A 23,579-nucleotide genomic window follows, 5' to 3' on the forward strand; every position below is an offset into this window, starting at 1 on the left:
TGCTTATGAGATATCTGGTATGGGAGGGTGGCTAGACAGCTTCAGGATGGGTGCTGGCTGAACCAAGACAGAATTAGAGGATTGGAACTTATAGCTCCAACAGTTCCACCCCCATCCCTGACCCCCAAGAAGGGGAGAGGGGCTGGAGATTGAGTTCAATCACTAATGGCCAATGATTTCATCAATCATGCCTCCATAAAACCCCCTAAACCATGGGTTCAGAGAGCTTCCAGATTGCTGAACACATCAAGGTGCTGGGAGGATGGTCCTACAGAGAGGGCATGGAAGCCCCTTCCCCCATGTCTTTCCCTATGCATCTCTCCTAGCTGGCTAGTCTTGAGTTGTGTTTTATGATAAACCTGTAATAGTAAGCGAAGTGCTTTTCTGAGTTCTGTGAGCCACTCTACCAAATTATCAAACCTGAGGAGGGGATCATGGGAACCCCCAATTTATAGCTGGTTGGTTGGTCAGAAGTATGGGTGACCATCTCAGACTTTTGGCTGGGCAGTCCTGTAAGGTCTGTGCTAACTCCTGGGAGTTAGCATCAGAGCTGAACTGTAGAACATCTAGATGTTGTCTAGAGAGTTGGAGAACCAATTGATGTGGGAAAAACCCCAACACATTTGGTGTCAGAAGTCTTATGAGTAAAAACAACTCAAGCCCATTTAATAAATGTAAAACTAACCACCTAAAATGTGCATTTTTAATTTTTTATATTCAATTTCTGAATCCAGAAAGTTTTTTCATAACTTTCTTTCCAAATATTCCAGGGTTTTTTTTAAAAAGATTTTATTTATTTATTTATTTGAGAGAGAGAGAGTGAGAGAGAGCATGAGAGGGGAGAGGGTCAGAGGGAGAAGCAGACTCCCCACCGAGCAGGGAGCCCGATGTGGGACTTGATCCTGGGACTCCAGGATCACGACCTGAGCTGAAGGCAGTTGCTTAACCAACTGAGCCACCCAGGCGCCCCAAATATTCCAGATTTTTTTACAAGGATTATATATTACTTTAATCAGAAAAATCAGAAAAAAAAAAAAACAAGCACCAAAACAAAAACAAAATTTCTAGGAAAAGCAACAATAGAGGTCTGAGAAGTTTAAATTGTTGTCTCTATTTGGATAAACAGCTGTATTTAATTAAGAATTTCTGTGTTGCAAGATATTTACTTTTATCTATCTATCTATCTCAAAGTGTCCATGGGCTGTTTCTCACTGCTATTTGGTCTACAATGTACAAGAAATAGATTCTTTTAAAAAACAGGCTTTTAAACAATAGCCTTAATATACTCCCTTTCTAATTTTTTTCTTTTTTCTTTATTATTATTATTTTTTAAAGATTTTATTTATTTGGGCGCCTGGGTGGCTCAGTTGGTTAAGCGACTGCCTTCGGCTCAGGTCATGATCCTGGAGTCCCTGGATCCAGTCCCGCATCGGGCTCCCTGCTCGGCAGGGAGTCTGCTTCTCCCTCTGACCCTCCCCCCTCTCATGCTCTCTCTCTCTCATTCTCTCTCTCTCAAATAAATAAATAAAAAATCTTTAAAAAAAAAAGATTTTATTTATTTGACAGAGAGACACACAGGGAGAAAGGGAACACAAGCAGGGGAGCGGGAGAGGGAGAAGCAGGCTTCCCGCAGAGCAGGGAGCCCAATGCGGGGCTCGATCCGAGGACCCAGGGATCATGACCCGAGCCGAAGGCAGATGCTTAATGACTGAGCCACCCAGGCAGCCCTTTCTTTCTTTTTTGAAAAAGCAGCATAGAAAGGTTAGAGCAGTGTTTGGAAAGGAAGGATGCGAAGGAAGATATTTTTTTAAAGAAAAAGTAAACCACTTTCACTGTGGAGTAAACGAATTAATTCTGGTCCCCTTGATTTATTTTAATTCCTTTGTGTTTACTTAGCGTGGGCTCCACTAGCCAGTGGTTATTCTGTGAGCAAACATTCTGGAAACTCTTTCCGCAGGAAGCAATGTACTTGCAGACAAGATTTGAACATCAACCCTGTCTTCTGTGCCTCCAGGGCTGAGAGGGAAGTGACCAAAATGAAAAACTACAATCAGATGGATTCACAAGGCTTCATCTTAACTTCATACCAAGACAGAACCAGTGCTTGACTCTGTGTTCTTCGGAGGCTGTGGCCACAGGTAAAAGCAATAGTGAAAGTAGACTCAACTCTAACCACTTGGGTACAGTCCTGAAGATGGGACCGGCTGGGGGCAATCTGCCCTGGGGGACAGCCATGGCTCTTCCACGCCCATGGGGCCTTTCGGGCAAAGGGCAACCAACATATTGTGGCTGCTGCTACTTTTCAAAAGTTGCAGTTCACTGAGCAAGTAATTGGTTAACCCCCTTTGAATCTAAAATTTATTTGCTTGAGAGAGAGCCAGAGCACAAGCAGGGGGAGTGGGAGAGGGAGAAGCAGGCTTCCCGCCGAGCAGGGAGCCCGACGCGGGGCTCGATCCCAGGCCCCCGGGGTTAATGACCTGAGCTGAAGGCAGACGCTTAACGACTGAGCCACCCAGGCGTCCCAAGAATCATGTATTTTTAGAATGTGAAATGAAACCGAGCAGTCCTGGATGATTCATCCCTCCCACAATTATTCTTTGCTCATGTGTCCGTCAACTCACATTCACCCCGCTTCTCTCGGGGTCAGGGGCTTGCAGCTTTGCAGGACAGCCCTCACCATCACCAGGCCGCTCTGCTGGGCGAAGAGCACATCCTCCCGCTGAGCTGGGGTCTGCCCCCTGCAGCCTTCCACCCTGGGCTTCTGGAACAAGTCGGATGAAGTCCTCTACAGGCCGGTATCCGAAGTGTCTGAAGACTATAATGTCATCTTCTCTGAGTCTCATCATTCAGAGCAAGCCTTTGGAAGGCTCTCATCTGTTCTTCAAATCACATGTTTGCTACCTCCCTGCATTTCCTCTCCCTCTCCACGAGGCTCTCCAGCCTGTCCAAGCGCTGAGTACGTATTCTCTATGGGATGAGCACTGAGCAGAGGACCCGAGGGTTATAATTTTCTTTAACACCACTGTTCGCAGCTCAGCCTAATCTTTGGAAGTTTTACGGTAGCCTTTGCCTTTCTACTCGCTCCAAATGAACCTGCAGCGAGCTAAGTGCCACCCCCTAAACTCAGGTTCCTTATCACGTGAACTTCTGTTAAACAACCTTATGTTCAATTATTTGAGCCAGAGCATGGGTCTTTATATGTGCCTGGCTAAAGAGTAAAAAACCGATTCTCAGGGCAAGTCGGCATTTCATCTAAGATCCCATGACTAGTAACTGAGATCTTAGCATGTCATTCCTCGAGAGCACACTCAACGTCTTTTCCAACCCTGACTCTTTGATCCAAAAACCTATCCACATCACAAAACAAAATTAAAATTAAAAAAAAAATCTTGCACATATCAGGCAAGTGCTTTTTTGGTAAATTAACTCATTTAATCTTCATCGCTTTAGGAGGCAGGTCCTATTATCATCCACATTTTAGGGTTTCAGAAGCTGAGACACAGAGAAATTAATAAACTGTCCAAGGTCACAGAGCTGATGAATGGCAGAGCTGGGATCCACACCTCGCAGTCTAGCTGCGGTCTGCTTACCCATGATGCCTCTCAAAGCAACCTTTCCGGTTTCTTGATATTTACAGATTTATAACAATGTGTCTGATTTTAAAACTGTGGTCGTTTATTTACTCAGTACTTGCTGATTTCCAGGCCTCATGCTTGGCTCTGAGAACCCATGCACAGGACAGACAGGGGACGGTGGGGCACAGGGTGATTTTTGTCAGTTCTAAGTGACGGAAACCTGACTCCAAACTAGATTAAGCTAAAAAAGGGAGTTTATTGGCTCATGTATCCAAAGTCTAAGAGGACTAGATCTTGGCTTCGAGGCAATAGGGTCTAGAGACAAAGATGCTGTAGTTAGGGCATGGGTGGGGTTTGTTGCCAGAAGATGGTGAGGGAAGGCCTGCCAGGCAGAGGTAAACAGAGTGACCTGTAGGAAAGGGAGGGCTTTGGCTACAAGCGATGAGGCCTATTCTGGTACCTTGAAGATAAAAGAAATGTATTAGAAGGCATAGGGTGGTATTTAGAATCGTAAAATCAGCTGAAGAACCCGACTCACCAGGATCAATAACTAAGGCAGCTTGAGGGAACCCAAGTAGCATGAGATGAACTGACAGGCATCTTTCCTGAAATGAATCCGCACCAGTCTTTCCACCCTCCCCCCTCATGTCTCTTCACTCAAAATTAGTAAACTACCTCTGCACCCCTATTAGAATGGCTGAAATGAAAAAGACTGATCATACCAAGTGTTGACGAGCATGTGGAGAAATAGGAGCTCTCCTACGTTGTTGGCGGGAATGTAGAATTGCACAAACTCTTTCCAAAACAGTTTTAGTTATTTCTCAAAGAGCTAAACATGCATTTATCATCCGACCCAAGCATTCTCCTTGTAGGTCTTCACCTAAGAGAAATGGACGCCTGTGTGCATTCTAAGACCCGTACACAAATGTCCTTAGCACTTTGTTCATTATAGCCCCCCAAGGGGAAACAACCCAAATGCCCATCAGGAGGGGAACGGATAGACAAACTGCTATATCCATACCTTGCAAGACTACTCAGCAATAAAAAAGAATGAGCTACTGATGCATACAATGACATGGATGAATCTAAAATAATTATGCGGAATGAAAGAAGCCAGTCAAAACCGGTTACACCAGGGGCGCCTGGGTGGCTCAGTTGGTTAAGTGACTGCCTTCGGCTCAGGTCATGATCCTGGAGTCCCGGGATCGAGTCCCGCATTGGGCTCCCTGCTCAGCTGGGAGTCTGCTTCTCCCTCTGACCCTCCTCCCTCTCATGCTCTCTGTCTCTCATTCTCTCTGTCTCAAATAAATAAAAATAAAAATCTTTAAAAAAAAAAAAACAGGTTACACGGTATCTGATTCAATTGAAATAAAATCCTAAAAAAGGCAAACTAATCTATAGTGACAGAAAGGAGACCAGTGGTTGTCTGTGGAGAGCAGCTAGAAGAAGAAATTAGAAAGGAGAACAAGAAAACTTTTTGAGGTGATGGATGTGTTCACTATCTTGACTGTGATTATGGTTTCATGGGTATATGTCTCATCATATTTGAGCATATAAATACATACAGTTTGTCATATGTCAGTTATACCTCAAAAAAGCTATTAAAAATGTTCTCTACAAAGTCTACACTAAAGATTTAAAGAAAGAGATGATAATTTTCCTCTCCCAATCACCACTGTTGGAGAAATTATTAAATGTATGCTAATTTCTTAACGTGTCATTAGTAGGTTAGTCTTTGGAGTGTTGGCTTCACTGAGTGTGTAATGCCTTGGGTGAAGATAGCATTTAGCTAACGGTTTCATACAGCCCCACACACTTCTACACAGAAAACTAGTAAATTAGTAAATCAGGATTTTTGTGTTTGTAGAAACATTAGAAATCATCTAGTTCAATGGTGACATTTAATAAGTGAAAAAATTGAGAATCAAAGAAGTAATTTGCTGACACTTATTTAGCCAGTAAAAAAAAAATCATGGTATAATTAATTAAAAAATGATCTTACTGGGCAAATGACAAAATAATTACTAACAACAATCTTGACAGATTTTTGTTTGTTTGGTCAGTTTCTGCCTCTTCAATAATCTCTGTGACTTATCTAGTCTGGAGATGCTCCTTCCCCATGGGGAAAAGGGCTGGAAAAGATGTGGAAGTCACTTGACTGATAATGCCTTTCTGAATTCAGCTGTTTCTCCACCAAGGTCTGGACAAAGTTTCCTCAAACATGGTGGCCTGATGGTGGCTCCCATCTTCCTTGTGTCAATGAATCATAAGGTAGAGTAATCATGTTTGCTGATTCTATTGTTTAAAAAAAAATGTTTCTTTATCTGAGTATAGTGGACACACATTGTTACATTAGTTTCAGGTGTACAACATAGTGATTCAACTTCTCTATACGTTATGCTATGCTCACCACAGGTGTAGCTACCATCTATCACCATACGACACGAGCACAATGTCATCGACTATAATCCCCGGGCTGTACCTTTTATTCCCCTGACTTACCTATTCCGTTCCTGGAAGCCTGTATCTCCCACTGGCCTTTACTCATTATGCCCACCCCCCACCCCGACTCCCTTCCCTCTGGCAACAATGAATTCGTCCTCTGTATTTATAGGTCTGAATCTGCTTTTTGTTTGTTTGTTTGTTTTTTTAGATTCCACATTTAAGTGGAATCATATGGTATTTGTCTTTCTCAGTCTGGCTTACTTCGCTTAGCATAATACCCATTAGGTCCATCCATGTTGACACAAATGGTAAGATCTCATCCTTTCTTATGGCTAATATTCTATTGTGTGTATAAATATATATATATATATATCTCACACCTTCTTTATCCATTCATCCATTCATGGACACTAGTTTGCTTCCTATATCTTGGTCTTTGTAAATAATGGGCTGCAGTAAACACAGGGATGCATATATCTTCCCAAAATAGTGTTTTCATTTTCTTTGGGTAAATTTCTAGTAGTAGAATCACTGGATCATAGGGTAACTCTATTTTTAATGTTTTCAGGAACCTCCATACTGTTTTCCGCAGTAGCTGCACCAGCTTGCATTCCCACCAACAGTGCACGAGGATTCCTTTTTCTCCACATCCTCACCAACACTTATTTCTTGTCTTTTTTATTTTAGCCATTCTGACAGGTGTAAGGTGATATCTCGTTATTTTGAATTGTATTTCCCTGACGATCAGTGATATTGAACATCTTTTCATGTGTCTGTTTGCCATCTGTATGTCTTCTTTAGAAAATGTCTATTCAGGTCCTCTGCCCATTTTTAAATCAGATTGCTTTGTGTGTGTGTGTGTGTGTGTGTTCCTTTGGCATGTTTTCTAACTAGTAAAGAACAACAATAATGACAAAACATATAACCAAGAGGAGTTTCCAACAGTTAGATCAACATTATTTAAATAGTGGTACTCATCAAATACTTTAAACAATCTGAGCTATAAGACATCTGGTTCATTTCAATAGCAATTTTGGCACAAGTTCAACTTTTTTTCTGCCATATTTTGGGGACAAGTGGCTAACCTTTTGCAATATAAAATAAGACAAAATGATACTTCTACAGCATACCTTACACAAAAATTGCTTTCAGAAGTATGGAAAATTTAAAGCCATAGAAGTATTAGAATAAAATATTGATGAATGTGGATTGTACTTCTTTTATGGTATATGCTCAATGCATGTTCCCTATTCCCAATGAGAACTGCCCTTTCTCCACATGCCCCTCTCAAGATGAGCCCCTTAGAGTCTGTGACTCCAACACTCCCTGGACGCAGCTTATGTTTTTGGAATGGAGGGAGGTCGCAGAATAGGCCAATCTACTGGGTGGACTGTGTAATTAGCTTCTCTTTCCCATGTGTTAAAATTGAGGTGAAGAGATGCTTAGTCTGCTCATCAGTCATGCCAGAATGGAGGTGGCCACAATATGGATGAACAGAGTATCACAGAAGAAGAGGGAAGAGTGACATGGATGCTCAGAGAGAAGCAGAGAGAAGTGAAGAGAGTGAAGCAGGTAAACTCAGAGAAATGGGAAAGATGCTTTGGTTCCAGGTAAGGTTTTTAGTTCCGAGTTCCAGAATCTTATGTGGCCTGGTCGAATCTCTTATCTCCAGGTTCCAGTTTAGATCCCAAGTATTAAGATGTATTTCCCTTGTTAAGCCAGCTTCTATGGCTTGCAAATAAAAAAGCCTAAACTGAAGCAATAGTCTTGGCAAGATTCTAAGTATGCTATCACAAGCAGAATCTGTACCAGAAAATTTCTTTGAAAAAATCTGTCCTCATAAAAATTAAAAATCTCTACCTAAAAAAATCACGCACAGGATTAAATTAGAAGAGCAGTTGGGAACAGAGAACTACATATATGACTAAAAGCGACATTCTTACTATCACTGAAAATCCACAGCGAAAGGTAAATATGCTAATGGCAACATCAACAAAGATCTCAAAATAGGCCATTTCCAATAGGAGAAATACAAACAATTTATATATAAGAAATTCAAGTGCAACAAACAAACAAACAATGATGAAATACTATTTTTGGTGTATCGGGGTAGGTAGGCAGTCTCCTGACGGGCCTCCCACTTCCCATTTTGCCTTCACTGTGGTTTTTTAAAACACAGCAGCCCGAGGGTGCCTCTTGAATCATAAGCGAGAACAAGTCCTTTATTCCAATCCCGCATCTGGTTCCCGTCTTGTCTAGAGAAATCCATCACCCCAGGACCACATAGCAGCCCCCATTACCCCACTAACCACATCTCCCATTCTCGCCCTCGCCCCCTCCACTCCAACTTCCTGCCAGGTCGTTGCTGTTTGAACACATGAGGTGTGATTCAGCCTCTAGAACGTGCTGTTCCCTCTGACCAAAATGCTCTTCCCCCGGATATCCTCACGCCCCGTTCCTTTCTCGCTCTCAAGTCTTCGCTGAAAAGTCACCATCTCAGTGAGGGGTTCCCTGTCCCCTGTACTTACAATGGACACCCCTCTCCCCGTGCACTCCCGCCTCCCTCCCCTGTTTAATATGTCTCTGTAGCACTTACCACCTTCTGGTACACCACATAACTTACCTATTTCACTAATTGCCTATCTCTTCATACCTAGAATGCAAGCTCCACGAGGGCAGGGATTTACCCCTAGCCCTTAGCACACAGCCAAGCACATAGCAGGCACTCAAAAAACATTTGCAGAATGAACGAATGAATTTTAAAAGCATAATATCAGTGTTCTGCCAAGTCTGGGAAGTGGTTACTTTCACATGCTGTGGATAAGAATGTGAATTGGTGGGATGTGTGGCAAGAGGGATCAAAGTCTTAAAGATGTGTATCTCTTGTAGAACATTAATTTTACTTCTAGAAATTTATCAGAAGGAAATAATGTATTAGAACCTCTTTGGGGGGCGCCTGGGTGACTCAGTCATTAAGCGTCTGCCTTCAGCTCAGGTCATGATCCAGGAGTCCTGGGATCAAGCCCCACATCGGGCTCTCTGCTCAGCTGGGAGTCTGCTTCTCCGTCTGCCCTCACCCCACTCGTGCTCTCTCTCTCTCTTTCTCAGATGATTTATTTATTTATAAATAAATAAAATCTTTAAAAAAAAAACTTTTTTGGTTACAAAAAGCAAGAAGCCGCTTAGGCTAGTTTAAGTAATAATTGTGAAGTGATTTATTACAAAGGATTTATTACATTATAAGCCATATTACAAAGAAAGAAAGGGAGAATGCAAAATGTGGAACTTTAGACATCTCTGCCACACCCACAGGCTTAGGTGAGGCTCCCCAGGAAACATTCAGAGATGGAGATTTGCATGCAGAAACTTTAGTGGGCAGTGTTCTTTGAATCAATACTTGTGAGTGAGGAAAGGAGGACTGGGCAGAGGGCAAAGCCCAACTGTGATTCCGTCATGATCAATGCCACAGTCAATGGCACGGGGAGCTCTGGAGTTGTCCCATATTAAGGCAAGGAGCCAGGCTTTTATACCCACATATCAAACAATCTTTGGATGTAGGTTGCCCCTACAGAGGATGTGTGACCTTGGTCCAAGCAACACTTTCAGCCCAAGGGCAAGTCCTGGGAAGTGACTCAGCTGTGAGCCATCAGCAATGGACATTCCTGGCATCTGGGAGAACGGATACCTCCATCCTGGTGGGAGGATCTGGACAGGACACCACAGCACGCACTCTACCTACAGAACTTATAGAAAGTTTACATTCTTCCAAGCCTTAGAATAATTGGAACCAGACACTTGGATGCTAACAGGGCTCTCTCTCATCTTTATTGTTTTTGATGTATCTCCTTCACTCTGGACTGTTTTCTCTTTCTTATTGCACATAGTCAAAGATTGCTTCCAGCAGCCCCCAATTTCAACATTACAGCTTCATCCTCAGAGAGCGGGTACCCAGAATGGGCCAGCTTGGGTCGGTGTCCATTCACTGACCTACCAACGACTACAGTAGAGGGGAGAGGCACACAGTACAAACATGTTGTAACCATTTGGACTCGAGGAGGCAGAAAAATGGACAAATCCATGCCTACATGTGCCATATTAATAGAGTCAGAAAAAAAATCTCAAAGGATATAAACTAAAATATAAACAGTGGTTATTTTTTAACTGTGGTAGTGGAATTAACAATGGTTTCTCTTTCCGCTTTTTCTTTCTGCGTGGAGATCTTTGTAACTGTTATATGTAGAGAAATAATATTTTTGTAATTGAAAATAGTTTTGGGGGGTTCCTGGGTGCATTCAGTCAGTTAAGTGTCTGACTCCTGATTTTGGCTCAGGTCATGATCTCAGGGTCCTGGGATGGAGCCCCACAACAAGCTCCACACTCAGTGTAGAGTCTGCTTGTCCCTCTCCCTCTGCTCCTCCCTGCAGGGTTCTCTCTTTCAAATAAACAAATAAAAAAAAATATTTTAAAAAAAGAAAGTAGGGGCGCCTGGGTGGCTCAGTCATTAAGTGTCTGCCTTCAGCTCAGGTCATGATCCTGGGGTCCTGGGATCGAGCCCCGCATTGGGCTCGCTGCTTAGCAGGAAGCCTGCTTCTCCCTCTCCCACTCCCCCTGGCTTGTGTTCCCTCTCTTGCTATGTCTCTCTGTGTCAAATAAATAAAAAAAATATCTTTAAAAAATAAAAATAAAGGGCGCCTGGGTGGCTCAGATGGTTGAGCGTATGCCTTCGGCTCGGGTCATGATCCCAGGGTCCTGGGATGGAGTCCCGCATCGGGCTCCCTGCTTGGCGGGGAGCCTGCTTCTCCCTCTGCCTCTCTCTCTCTCTCTGTCTCTTATGAATAAATAAATAAAATCTTTAAAAAAATAATAATAATAATAAATAAATAAATAAATAAAATAAAAGAGAAGAGAGTAGTTTTTATTTATTTATTTATTTTTAAAGATTTTATTTATTTATTTGACAGAGAGAAACACAGCGAGAGAGGGAACACAAGCAGGGGGAGTGGGAGAGGGAGAAGCAGGCTCCCCGCCGAGCAGAGAGCCCGATGTGGGGCTCGATCCCAGGACCCTGGGATCATGACCTGAGCCGAAGGCAGACGCTTAACGACTGAGCCACCCAGGCGCCCAAGAAAGTAGTTTTTAAAAGGAAGAAGTCAGCACCTGTCTCTGGCCCTTTGCATAAAAAGGGCCACTAGTCATAAGGTATAGAAAGACTATTCATATAAAGTAAGATTTTCTGGGAACTGGTGTGAAAAAAAAATCTGGCTTGACTTTGCAAAGCTTATTCCGCTGAACTGCAAACAAACTAAACATGGAAAAGCCAAATACTTAGCAGTTATAATTAACCTTCTTACATCTCAGTACTCCTTAATCCTCTATCATGTGACCACACTGTAAGCACCAATTTTAAACAAAACCTTCCATTTGCTTTTGCCAGAATGTAAACCATTGATGAGAATGTTATCAATATCCTAGCATGCTGCCCCCTAGGAGGTCCAGCACATAGACAGCTTATTTGGAATCACTGTATTAGCTTTTGTATTTACATTAATGCTTTCAGCTGGTGTTTGCTGAGTATTACGTGCTGCAAAATATAAAGAAAAACACAGGGCGCCTGAGTGGCTCAGTTGGTTAAGCGCCTGACTCTTGGTTTCAGCTCAGGTCATGATCTTGGGGTTGTGAGATTGAGCCCTGCATTGAGCTCCGTGCTCAGTGCAGTCTGCTTGTCTCTCTCTCTCTCTCTCAAATAAATAAATAAATAAAATCTTTAAAAAAAAGAAAAACACAACAGAACCCTACTCTTAATCAGCTAAGGATCCAATAGATAGAAAGGTAGAAAGCATGTGCATGTATGTGTTATTCATAAATATATATTCACAAATATATGTTATATATGGGTGTATATACATACTCAGATAATTATAATAAAATGTAAAATGTAAAGATGTATTTAGACCCATACCTGGACTTGAAGGACAGAGTTCTCTGGGAATTAAAAGGATTGGTTACTTCCGGGTGGGTGGCTTCACGGAGAATTTCAGTTTAAATGATTGTTTGGGGATCTCAGCTGAACAGTATCATTATACATTTGTTTGTTTGGATGGCTTTGTTTGTTTTAACCAAGCATCTATATGAGCATATCCCTCTACTGCCGTGGTCTCTGCACAGGCTTGCAAACTAAAAGGAGGCCATAAAGAAGAACTGGCATTAAATATTTCCAGTTAAATGAAACTCTAACTCCAGTTTTAAGAGAGGGAAAAGAAGGGTGGCATTTTAAGGCCCCAGGTGTGTGTGTGTGGGGGGGGTCTGAGAATGTGGAAAGGACCATGAAATGTGGATGCTGTCAAGCCTGACTTTCTCCCTCTGAGAGATGCCTGGATCTGACCCTGATCACTGTAAGACAGGCAAACACCAGTTCTTCCCTGAAGGAGATTGTACTGTTATTAAAAAAAAAAAGGCTGGAGAAATGAATTAGCTGTTTTATTCCATTAAGTAATGGGATAAAAATGCATGTTGAATGGTAGAAAGCCTAATGTTTCCTATCATAGTTGGGGAGGGGAAAAAAATGCTTTCAGGATTAAAGGGAGACTTTGCTTCAATTTGCAGGGACAAACTAAATGCACTAATGCACTGGGGATGGAAGGGGTGGGGGGCAACAGGCATGGCCACGCTGAGTGAAGACCAGATAGGAGAGCTGTTTCACATTCTGGTTGTTTTCTCCTTTTTGTTAGGACTCGAGCTCTACTTCACCCTGTCTGTCTCTAGAGGTTATCTTTCTCCACTTCGCATTGTTCTTCAGAAGAAACACAGGAAACACAGGAAGACATACCCTAAGACAGCTGGTTTCCCTTCACAGCTCCAGAGGTACTAGGTGTTTACAGCGTTTTTAAAGCTTGGGAATCAGACTAACCCAGAAAATAAGGAGCATTAATGAAGTCACTCATGGATACAATAAACACTGAACAGGGAGTTATTTATTCTACCTCAGATTAAAAATTTGAAATCATACTTGTCAGGAAAATAAATTTCATCCTGACACTCATCTGCTCCAGAACCTTTCCTCTTTTGACTGCTTGTAATTCCAGGGTGAGTGATGTCTGGGCTTTGTGGTGGCCCTTTTCCTTCTTCCTCTTCTTCTCTCTACTGCTTAGCCAGCTGCCTCCTACTGGTCACTATCACCCAGAGAGATTTCAGGGCAGGCTAGCCCTCTCCCTGCATTTTAAAAATTTAACTCCCCTCCAATTATATGATGTTTCTTTCATTTGGTCTTCCCAAAACATATATGAAAAATTTCTCTCAGAGCACTTTGCAAAATACTGAGTTCATAATAGGTGTTTTGGATATACACGTGTTTTGCCTTATTAATTGGACTCCGTCTCTTTGCATATCTGACCTCCTGGCACATTATCATCATCAATAAATGAAGATACGTATAATTCCTAAACTGGATTAAAATTGGAACACCAACTCTAAACTCAATTTCTTAAATAGCAGAATATTTGTTTATGGTATTAGACTTTTATAATATAGGGTCCTCAAGCAAACTATACTAAAGTAAATGAATATGTTAATGATACAAATTTATCTGTGGCTAGACCTTTTTATAGAGAATGGTGATGTGCTCTAGTTAACCAAGCATTGGAGCTCGGAAGTGGAAATCCTGGACTCTGACATCCCCTGACCCCTCAAGGTTGCTGTGAGGTTCAAATGAGAAAATGTATGCAAAGCATTTCACCACAGTTGCCCGCACTCATTTTAGGCTGGGGACAAAATTCTCTAGAGTTTTGTCTTGGCCATCTTTCTCACCATCTCACTTTCTAATGGAAAGGCCAGACTTCTCAGGGTTTTGTTTTGTTTTGTTTGGTTTGGTTTGGTTTGGTTTGGTTCAGAATCAAGGTTAGTGGACAGAGAAAGACTAGAACTGAGAGGCAAGAGGACAGGGAGCAAGATTCTTGCTTGCTGGGCTAGTTCCTGGATCTTCCAAATAGTGAGGAATTTAGGTACCAGGTGGAGGTTAAGGAGAGTAAACAGAAACACAGAGACCAGTCTGCACAAAGGGAATAGGGAAGGGGGAGAGTGCAAGGAGGCCATAGACTGGGAGGGCTGGGAGAGAATTTCGGAGGCTCAAGAGCGCTCTGCTCCAAAGCAGTTGCAGGGTATGATGAAAAAAGAGGAAAGGGAGTTTCAAGAAGAGTTCCTGAGAGGTTTGCAGTGGATACCCTATAATCTGCTTCGTGAAATGCAAATAAAGACTACAGCTCCTTTTTAGTTACTTTTGCCATACTTTTTTCTAGTATCAAAAAGCGCGACTTATTCAAGACATTGAGTATGATCTGTTGACTTTCTCTTGAAACAAATGAGCTAGCTACAACACACAAGGTGATTCTTTTTCTCAGAGAGCGTGAGGGTGAGTGGGGGTGGAGGAGAACCAAACGGGGGTCGATGTGGATGGAACAGAATCTAGAAAATGCAGACAGAGGACCACATCTGGCTGTACGTCTGACACAGACAATAAAAACTGCAGAAGCCAGAATTCAAAAACCTCAGTGAGTGGCGGAAGGAACATTTCTGCATTTGACAAGAAACACGATTAAAAAAAAAAGAAAAAGGTGGAACAGAAGGCTAAAAATAACAAAGCAGACCCTTACATTTGACAAAGTGCACTTCACTCGGCTCCGTGATCGAGGTTTAGAAAGACAAAACAAACGTCAAGTCCTAGGTGTCGTGTGGGGTCAGAGGGTGGACACCCTGTCATGGACGGCCCTCGCTCTCCCTGCCGTGGGACGGCATCCCTCTGCCAGGTGGGCATGCGGGACACGCTCTTGGTCACAGAGTCTTGCTCAGAATGCAGCTGAGGCCATTTGGGGTCCTGGAGTAGATTTATCTTATGATTAGCTCTATAGTTTTTAGCCAATTATTAACAGAAATGAATACTTAGCCATCCCTAAATATTGTTTATATAAATATAAAGCCTGCTGGTTCATCACATACGACCAGACTTGGAATCCCAGTTGAGGCTCAGCTGGAAATCCTAAAATATACAGAAAATAATTTTCCCGATGTTGAACAATTGTGTATTTTGAAAGAGATCGAAATTATTTTAAAACTGGAAAATTGATGACAAAACAAGTGGCCAATTTTATGAAAAAAAAATCCAACTGTTTAGTTGGCAGTACATAATAGATAAGCACATTTTGCAAAATAATCGATTACAATTTTTGTTTCCTACAGGTTGTATTGGTGATGCCACCACGACTATAAATAGTCTGGGAAGCAAATATATACGAGGTTCAAGAATTGGGCATTGCTTTTATATGTGGGAAAAGATGGCTTAGTGAGGAGAGGACTGGTTTGCACAAGACTTGGGTGCTTACTTTCAGAGAAAATCGGGCTTTTACTAAACACTGAGGAAGATAATCCTTATAGAGAGAGGAAGAGGGGTGACTGGGTGGCTCAGTCGTTAAGTGTCTGCCTTCGGCTCAGGTCATGGTCCCAGGGTCCTGGGATGGAGCCCCACATCAGGCTCCCTGCTCCATGGGAAGCCTGCTTCTCCCTCCCCCACTCCCCCTGCTTGTGTTCCCTCTCTCGCTGTGTCTCTCTCTGTCAAATAAATAAATAAAATCTTTAAAAAAGAGAGAGAGGAAGAAAAACCATATTTTTTTTTTTTTAGAAATTTTATTTATTTATTTGACAGAGAGAGACACAGCGAGAGAGGGAACACAAGCGGGGGGAGCGGGAGAGGGAGAAGCAGGCTCCCTGCCAAGTAGGTAGCCCGATGCGGGGCTCGATCCCATGACCCTGGGATCATGACCTGAGCCGAAGGCAGACGAACGACTGAGCCACTCAGGCGCCCCGAAAAACCATATTTATTACATGTCCACTCTGTGCTTTATTTAATCCCCAGAATGACCCTAAAAGGCAGACATGTGTGAGTCGCCTGCCCAGCCCCTTCTCTCTCCTCCAAGCTCTGTACTGGGTTTTCTTTAAGGAATTCACCTCAGCCATGAGGTTTGGAAGGGTTAATGCACTTGGTTTGGAGTAACCTGTGATTGGCCTGCACTCACCCCTTCTCCCTGGCCACAGCAGTGACTCATGGATGGACACATATTCCAACTCAAGCCAACAAGAGTGAGATATTCCAGGACTTTCTCTTCCCTTGGATAGAGAGGTAGGACTCTGTAATGTCTAGAACCTCTGAAGCCATTTTGCTACCACAAGGGGAGATTCTGGGAGATGCCATGAGCAGGGGGGGCTCTGTGTTATATAAAGACTAGGAATAGAGAGACTAGGTCCTTGGGGATATTTTTTGCGCTATTGAATCAGCCTTCCCTGAAACTCACCCTGACTCTGGGTTTGTCCATGTCAGGGTCAGTAAATTTCCTTTGTTTGTTTAAGCCAATTTGAATTAAGTTTTCTGTCAGTTGCAATCAAAAGGTTGCAAACCAAGTGATACAGTGAGTACCTCTATTTTGCAGAGGAGGAAACTGAAGTCCTAGAAGATTTAAATCTGCCTCCAGTCACATAGTGAGAGGAGAGGCCAACATTTCAAGCCAGATCTTCCTTTTTTTTTTTTTTTTAAGATTTTTAAAATTTATTTATTTGAGAGAGAGGGCACGCAAGCAGGAGGAGGGGCAGAGGGAGAGAGAGAGTAAGGATCCCAAGCAGACTCTGTGCTGAGCACAGAGCCTGATGAGGGCTTGATCTCACGACCCTGAGATCATGACCTGAGCTGAAATCAAGAGTCAGATGTTTAACCAACTGAGCCACCCAGGCGCCCAGGAAGCCAGATCTTTCTGACCAGTGTTTTTCTTTTCCTTTTTTTTTTTTTTTAAAGATTTTTTATTTTATTTATTTGACAGAGAGAGAGAGACAACGAGAGAGGGAACACAAGCAGGGGGAGTCAGAGAGGGAGAAGCAGGCTTCCCACGGAGCAGGGAGCCCGATGCGGGGCTCGATCCCAGGACCCTGGGATCATGACCTGAGCAGAAGGCAGACGCTTAACGACTGAGCCACCCAGGAGCCCCCTGACCAGTGTTTTTCAAGATGTGCTGTGGCATTGGAGAAGTCTGGGGAGGTAGCAGATAACAACTCCCCACTCTCACCCCTAGATTCCGTCAAATCCAGTGTTTTATAAGCTATGTGTTTTATAGGCTGTTTCCACTCAGTATTAAGAAGAAACAAAATGTTCAGAAAACTTCTTTCATCATGCCTGGTTTCTGAGTTGTAGAAAGGTCCACTCTAGTGCTCAGCCTTTCTTCTCTTTATGGCTAGTATTCTTTATTCCTAACTCTCTAAAAGTTAGCCTCATTTTCCCAGGATATCAGAGGTGTTGGGTGACATTTCCTGTAACTGTTTAAAGGCTAGGCTCTCTGAAAGTTCAGACAGAATTCTTAGTACTTGGGAACAATTGTGATAATAGGTGGGTAGGGCTTGAAGTAAGAGTCACTGTTACTGTTTTTCTTCCGTTACACAGATAATCAGATTCACCTTTCAGAAGGTCAGCTCTGACCATACCGCTTTACAAATACTTGCCCTGGTTTCCTGTCCATACCAGCAACCTCCAAAGTAGAGTGTACATACCGCCAAGACTTTCATTGTCTTACGGAAAGAAAAAGTAGAACTTCTATGTATAGTTATTAGTTATTTTTATAAGTGAGGAGAAAATTAAGTTTATTAGTATTTTATGTACAGATTGACAGAGATTCGCTTCCTCACTTTGTATGTTGGAAAATCCCGCATCACATACAACGTGTGCAGGTTATCCTGGGGGAAGAAAGGGAGTTTTGCTCTGGAGTGGGGTTGACAGTACCGTTGATTCATCTTTTCCCATTTGGCTCATTGCAACTTACTGAAATTTACATGGCCAAGTTAGTTGGATTTATGGGTTATAGTATCTGCTTTTTAACTAAACTGAATCCTCCCAAACGAACAGATGACTTTAAAAGATCCTTTCAGGGCGCCTGGGTGGCTCAGTCGGTTAAGCGGCTGCTTTCGGCTCGGGTCATGGTCCTGGGGCCCTGGGATCGAGCCCCACGTCGGGCTCCCAGCTCCGCGGGAAGCCTGCTTCTCCCTCTCCCTCTCCCTCTGCCTGCTTGTGCTCTCTCTCTCTGTGTCATATAAATAAATAAAATCTTTAAAAAATAATAATAATAAATAAATAAATAAAAGATCCTTTCAAAGACATCCTGCATTGACAATCATCCTAATAATACAAGCACAGTAACTGTAGAAGAAATGGCAGAACTGACATGACTCCTACACTTGGTGCCACAGCTTTTTGTCAGTCAGGTTGTGGAGTAAAGTGATGATATAAGATCTGACTGGAAGCTGACTAAAAATTCAGAAATTATCAGGGAGCCTTTAAAATGTGGGTTTATATCATTATATGATAAACTTCACCTTCAGGGTGTCTTGTGCCTCGAGTTATTAGCTTATAACAATACCACGTGTGTGTTTGCGTGTGTGTGTATGTATATTCATATATTTTCATATATTGGTGGGTAGTGGAAAATAGGGCTTAATAATTTTGAGACCAGATCTTTGCAAAACGAATCCAAATTCCCAGTTGCCTCAAGTACTTGTAGAAACCCTGCAGGGTTCAGATAACATAATAAATTTCAAGGCAACAGGTTGGCCTTCTGTATATGTCCTGACCTACATGTCTAGCCTCTCCTCCCATAGGTCCTTGCTACAGCCAAATTGTCCTGCCTGTGATTCTTCTGTCATGATTTCCCACCTCTTTCCCTAGGAGTTTTGTCATGCTCTTTTCTCTTACCTAAGCCCTACTTTTCCCTTTCTCTATTCTATTTGCCTAATTTCTGTCCATACCTCAAAGCCTAGCTTCATCCTTCATGAAGACTTCATCCATTTTATCAGCTGGGAATAATTTTTCTCTGCTCTGAACTTCCACAGTATTTAATCTGTATCCCTCTTATGGCCTTGTCATTGTCCCATTTGTAAGGATTATCCCCAAGGACTGCAAATTTTTAAAAGATCTGAATACATGTTTGGTTCATCTTTGACTCCTTTGCTAGATTCTAGCACAATGCCTGGTATATCATAGCTCCTTAGTAAATATTTGTTGAGTGAATGAAGGATGGATGGATGGTTTCCAATGGTGCATTGCCCTAAATGTCTGACATAAGTTCTATTTTACAACAGTATACAAAGGAGTTTTATGAAAAATCCATCACAGGAGTAGACAAGATTTGAGCCCAGATTGTGATTTTAATCATGGAAATACACTTCTCTCTTTTTTAGCTCTGTTATTTAATTAGAGATTGTGTAATTCTCACCCAGAGTTCATAGCTATTTAGCTGATTTATAACTCGCAATGTAATCAACTTGAATAAGTCATCTTATTGTGGACACCCACATTACCCAGAAGAACCATGGCCATATTAGGGATATTTGATTTGCAGCCAAATCTCCTTATACCCTCTTGAAAACAAAATCTGGCAGAAATCCAGCTGCTCAAGTCAAATAGACATTTAGCTTACACTGTGCGTTAGATATGCCTGGTGACCTCAGAAAAACACACACAAATGGAAATGCTGGCTTAAAGTACTATAATATGATTAGAGTTCAGACAAAAACTTTTACTTGACGGCAGCCATAATTGCTGCACTTTTAGCTAATGTGCACTTGAAAATGTATTTGCTTTTAAGCCTATAAAAAATTCCAAAAGATCGCCTATACTATTTACCAGGAAATAAGTATTCTCTTAAACATGTATTGAAAACAGACCTCTTTTACCCTTTCTTTTTCCTTGGCCACTCCAAACCAGTGGTCATTTTGACATTTCAAAAAAATCCTATCACAAAGTTAAAAAATATATATATATAGGACCCGTGGCATTTAGAAGGTTCAAACCTAGGACTCATAGTAATACCTATGGTCCCATCACCTATTGGACTAAAATTTCCTCTTCAAGCTGAGCAGTTAACAAGAAATCCATTATCTTGGGTCAGGGATAGAAGACCTCTATGGCCTGATTTTGAATTTCAATTTCCCTTCCCTTCATACCTACACACACAGAGCCTTTCTACAAACACTTTCACTTTGGAAGTGATATAATAAGAGCTGAACAAACACTGCTCAGTAATATACAACTCCAAATCTGTGCCTAATGAGCCAAAAGCCACCTCCCCTTTTAGCATAATTTTGGTGGGATTATTTTCTTCTACTTCATAAGGAACACTGCAGGGGAATGGAGAAAGTTTTCAATTCTTAAGGATTCTTATGTATTTTTCAAATTTTACTTCATTTCTAAGATCCACAATTGCTCCTATGGATATAATTTAGGCACCCTCTGGTGGTCAGTAGAACACAACTAACTCTCCTAAACATTACTTTGAATTGTTTAAGCTGAAAGGCCAAATTTATAGTTTATGACCTAAATTTTTTTTCTTGAGTAGTTTTGTCAACTAAATCTTCACATTCAACGCAAATATTGCTTCCATTACTTGTATGTAGATGCCTTGCCCTATGAAAGTGCTATTTATCAGTCATGAAATGCCATGCAAATATTAGGTAAGATATTAATTCAGAAAGATAAAGATTACTTTATCTTCAGAAAGATAAAAGTGGGGGACTCATCCGGATTAGGGGAAACACTACTAAAACATTATTAAAAACATTAAGGAAAACATTATTAGGAAAACATTATTAAAAACAGACCAAATCCACTCTAAGCACATTCACACTATGGCAATAAATACCCTGGTAACATAAATACAGGACAGAGAGAATGTTATAATTGTGATTATTTTAAATAAATAATTTAAACCTTAGTCTGACTGAGGAATAAGAAATGTTTCTATCACATTAGCAGAAATATGCTCTGTGAGTTTTTCTCCAACAGCAAACTTCGGCACTATTTTGGGAACAGTGCTAAAGAACTGGTATTCCTAGTGTTTAAAGCTGTGTTGACATGATAAAGTGCTATAATTTCAACTTGTTATCGTGAAGCAGAAACCGCCTCATTAATTTCTGCTTCATTCAAAACTGAGGAACAAATCAATGTTTACCAGTGGGAACAAAGCTAAATGAGTAACAAAAAGAAAACCCAAAACACTTGCAATATGTCATTAGTTTAAAATGTAGAAAAGAATTTTAAAGGGCTGCCTAAATTCTGTTTAGTCCACAAAACTTACATAAAAATAAGAAACTGTTTTAGTAAATTTGACATAGATTGTTCAGTGCATACTTTTCATTTTAATCCTGTTAAACCTGAGAAGAGAATATAATAATTATAACATTAGTGTAACATACTGCAGATGAAATCAGAGTATCGATATTTTAATAAAATATGACTTCTTTACTTTACTAGGTCTTTATGAAAATGTAACCTATGACTCAGACTTACCAGATATACCAGCACCTTAAATATACTGAATACATAAATGATATATTGAATATTCAAATAAAAATATCTTTTGTTTTATCCATAATCCAGTTAACTTAAATATTTTAAAATATTGCAGAATGACAGCTAAACCTAAAAAGGACCTTAGAGATAACTTAGTCCCATCCCTTCATTTTACAAATGAGGAAGAACCAGAAAAAGTAAAACATTCATCTAAAAATCTAACAAATAACAGAGCAAACAAATCCACCCATTCTAGGTGTTTCTTGTTAGGCACAAAATTGAATCTTTGAATGAAAACATAAATGTTTTAAAAGTCAACTCATTCTTCACCCTTTTAAATAAACAGTCTAAGGTAACACCCATAATAATCATCCCCAAGTGGTTAACGCCCTTCCTTACATTGAATCTGTGGCTGAAAGGCATTTGCTTTATTTCCAGCTAGGTGAGAAAAGCAACACTCTCTATTTCTCGTTAGATAATACAATAATATAAAAATCAGTATTATTTTCAAGACATAGCACTTTGATCAAGTAAGTATAGAAAGCATTTTGCTATTAGGAAGTCAGTTGAATCACTTGTGGAAAGCTAGATGGTTAAAAAGGGAAACATAGTAACATTGAGCTGTATTGTTTCAAATAGTATCCTAAAAACCTCTCTTGGGAGAGGTGTCTGTGAGTCTGTGTGTCTGTGTGTTTTGGGTGTGGGAGTGCCCAGACTTGTATAGAAAGGAGAAACGGAGGGAAGAATGTCCCCACCTGAGCCTCCGTTGGATCTATCACTAAGATTCAGCTGTATGAAGCCACAACTAGTGGGTGCAAAACTGGTCTGATAACCAAAGCTTGGCTGTATAATGGGAGCGTGAGTCTGACCACAGGATTGTTAATTTCTCTCTGCTGCGCACGATAAGCCCCCAGGGGCCAGCGAGAATTACCAGCATACTGAGCTGTACCAGCAAAACATTGATGCTCTGGTACCTCTCTAAGGAGAGTTTCACAAAGAGAAGAGAAAAGCACTTTTTCTCTCAACCTGATTGGACACATAGTTCTAAGTTGAAGAGCATGTGAATAAAGACCCTTTGAGACAAAATTGAGTTTCCCAAACTGCAAGAAGACCCAAACATGCAAAATGACTGAGGACAAAATACTCCTCTTGCCACTCTGCTTCTAATACTAAACAGATTTTTCTTTTTAAATTCAAACCATGTATTCTCTAAATTGGTGGGGGATGGAGAGTGGGGGAGGTGGTCAGGGAGAACACCAGATGCCTCAGATTTTCCTATTAGTTCTGCCACTAAAAGGTGTACACATTTGGGAAAATCTTTTGACCACTGGGCCCTCAATTTCCTTATCTTTAAATTAGGGGAGTTTGGTACCTTCCTGTTCCAAAATTCCAGGCTTCCATGTGAAAAATAAAAAATTTTAATTATAAATGTAAAACTTTCTGAGATTACAAAGGATATCTGGGTGCCTGAATAGGCCATAATCCCCCTGAAATTTGGTGAGTGTATATATGTATGTAAGCATTTTCCAGGAAGAGGGACAGTATCTTTATCAGAGCCTTAAAGGGAAATTAAGTTCCAAAAAAGGTTGAAGATCACTGGTTGAGGCAGCAAATGCTGTCTTTAGTTTTGGATTTGTCTGATTGCGTAGCAGATCAGCAGCAATCTTTACATGGTTGTAAAATCTGTCCCACAAAGCCTTCTCGTGGATCTCATTTCTCTTCATGAGCTGTGTGTTTCTAATTTTTCATGAGCAGAAAGGCCATTCAAAATCAAGAGTCCTTTTCATTAAAGATTTAAAACTGTGGGGATTTCAAGACTTATTTTGATATTAGTAGCTAAAGGAGAACCATTTTAGTACGTTGGAAAATTTCAAGCATTCAGCATCTTACACATTTGCCTGTTCATGTTGAATTATTTTACTATTTCTTTTTTCTTGAGTTAACTGACATGAAACAAAAGGCTTGGCTCCTCCTTCCAACGGGCTTTTCTTTTTCTTCTGATGTTAGAGTCTGTTGTGAAATGATGATGAATTAACTGCTGGTTCTATTGGTAGTGGTAATGTTCATTTTTGTAACGATTTGATCCTCAAGATACATTAAGTAGAAGATATTTATATAATAATCTAAAAAGAATTAGTTGAAAATTAGAGAGAAGCAGAAAATGACATTAGGGAGTCTGAGCAACTGTAAGA

The 23,579-nt window shown here is 41.1% G+C and overlaps 1 protein-coding gene across 3 annotated transcripts in view; it reads left to right on the forward strand.

The window, feature by feature from the left end:
- Nucleotides 1-23,579, forward strand: part of CHN1 (chimerin 1) — a 225,180-nt gene that overhangs the window by 7,523 nt on the left and 194,078 nt on the right. The window contains exons 2-5 of one of the 3 annotated variants that reach the window (XM_035007713.1): nt 1,958-2,138; nt 2,648-2,956; nt 7,451-7,592; nt 12,749-12,881. The gene's annotated coding sequence lies outside the window, so the exon portion shown is untranslated. Of the gene's footprint in view, nt 1-1,957; nt 2,139-2,647; nt 2,957-6,853; nt 7,593-12,748; nt 12,882-23,579 lie in introns of those variants that run through there. The other 2 variants (XM_035007715.1, XM_035007716.1) reach the window with 2 other exon arrangements.

The sequence above is a fragment of the Mirounga leonina genome, unplaced genomic scaffold (genome assembly GCF_011800145.1).
Source record: "Mirounga leonina isolate KUSES-001 unplaced genomic scaffold, KU_Mleo_1.0 Mir_151, whole genome shotgun sequence".
NCBI classification, from domain to species: Eukaryota; Metazoa; Chordata; class Mammalia; order Carnivora; family Phocidae; genus Mirounga; species Mirounga leonina.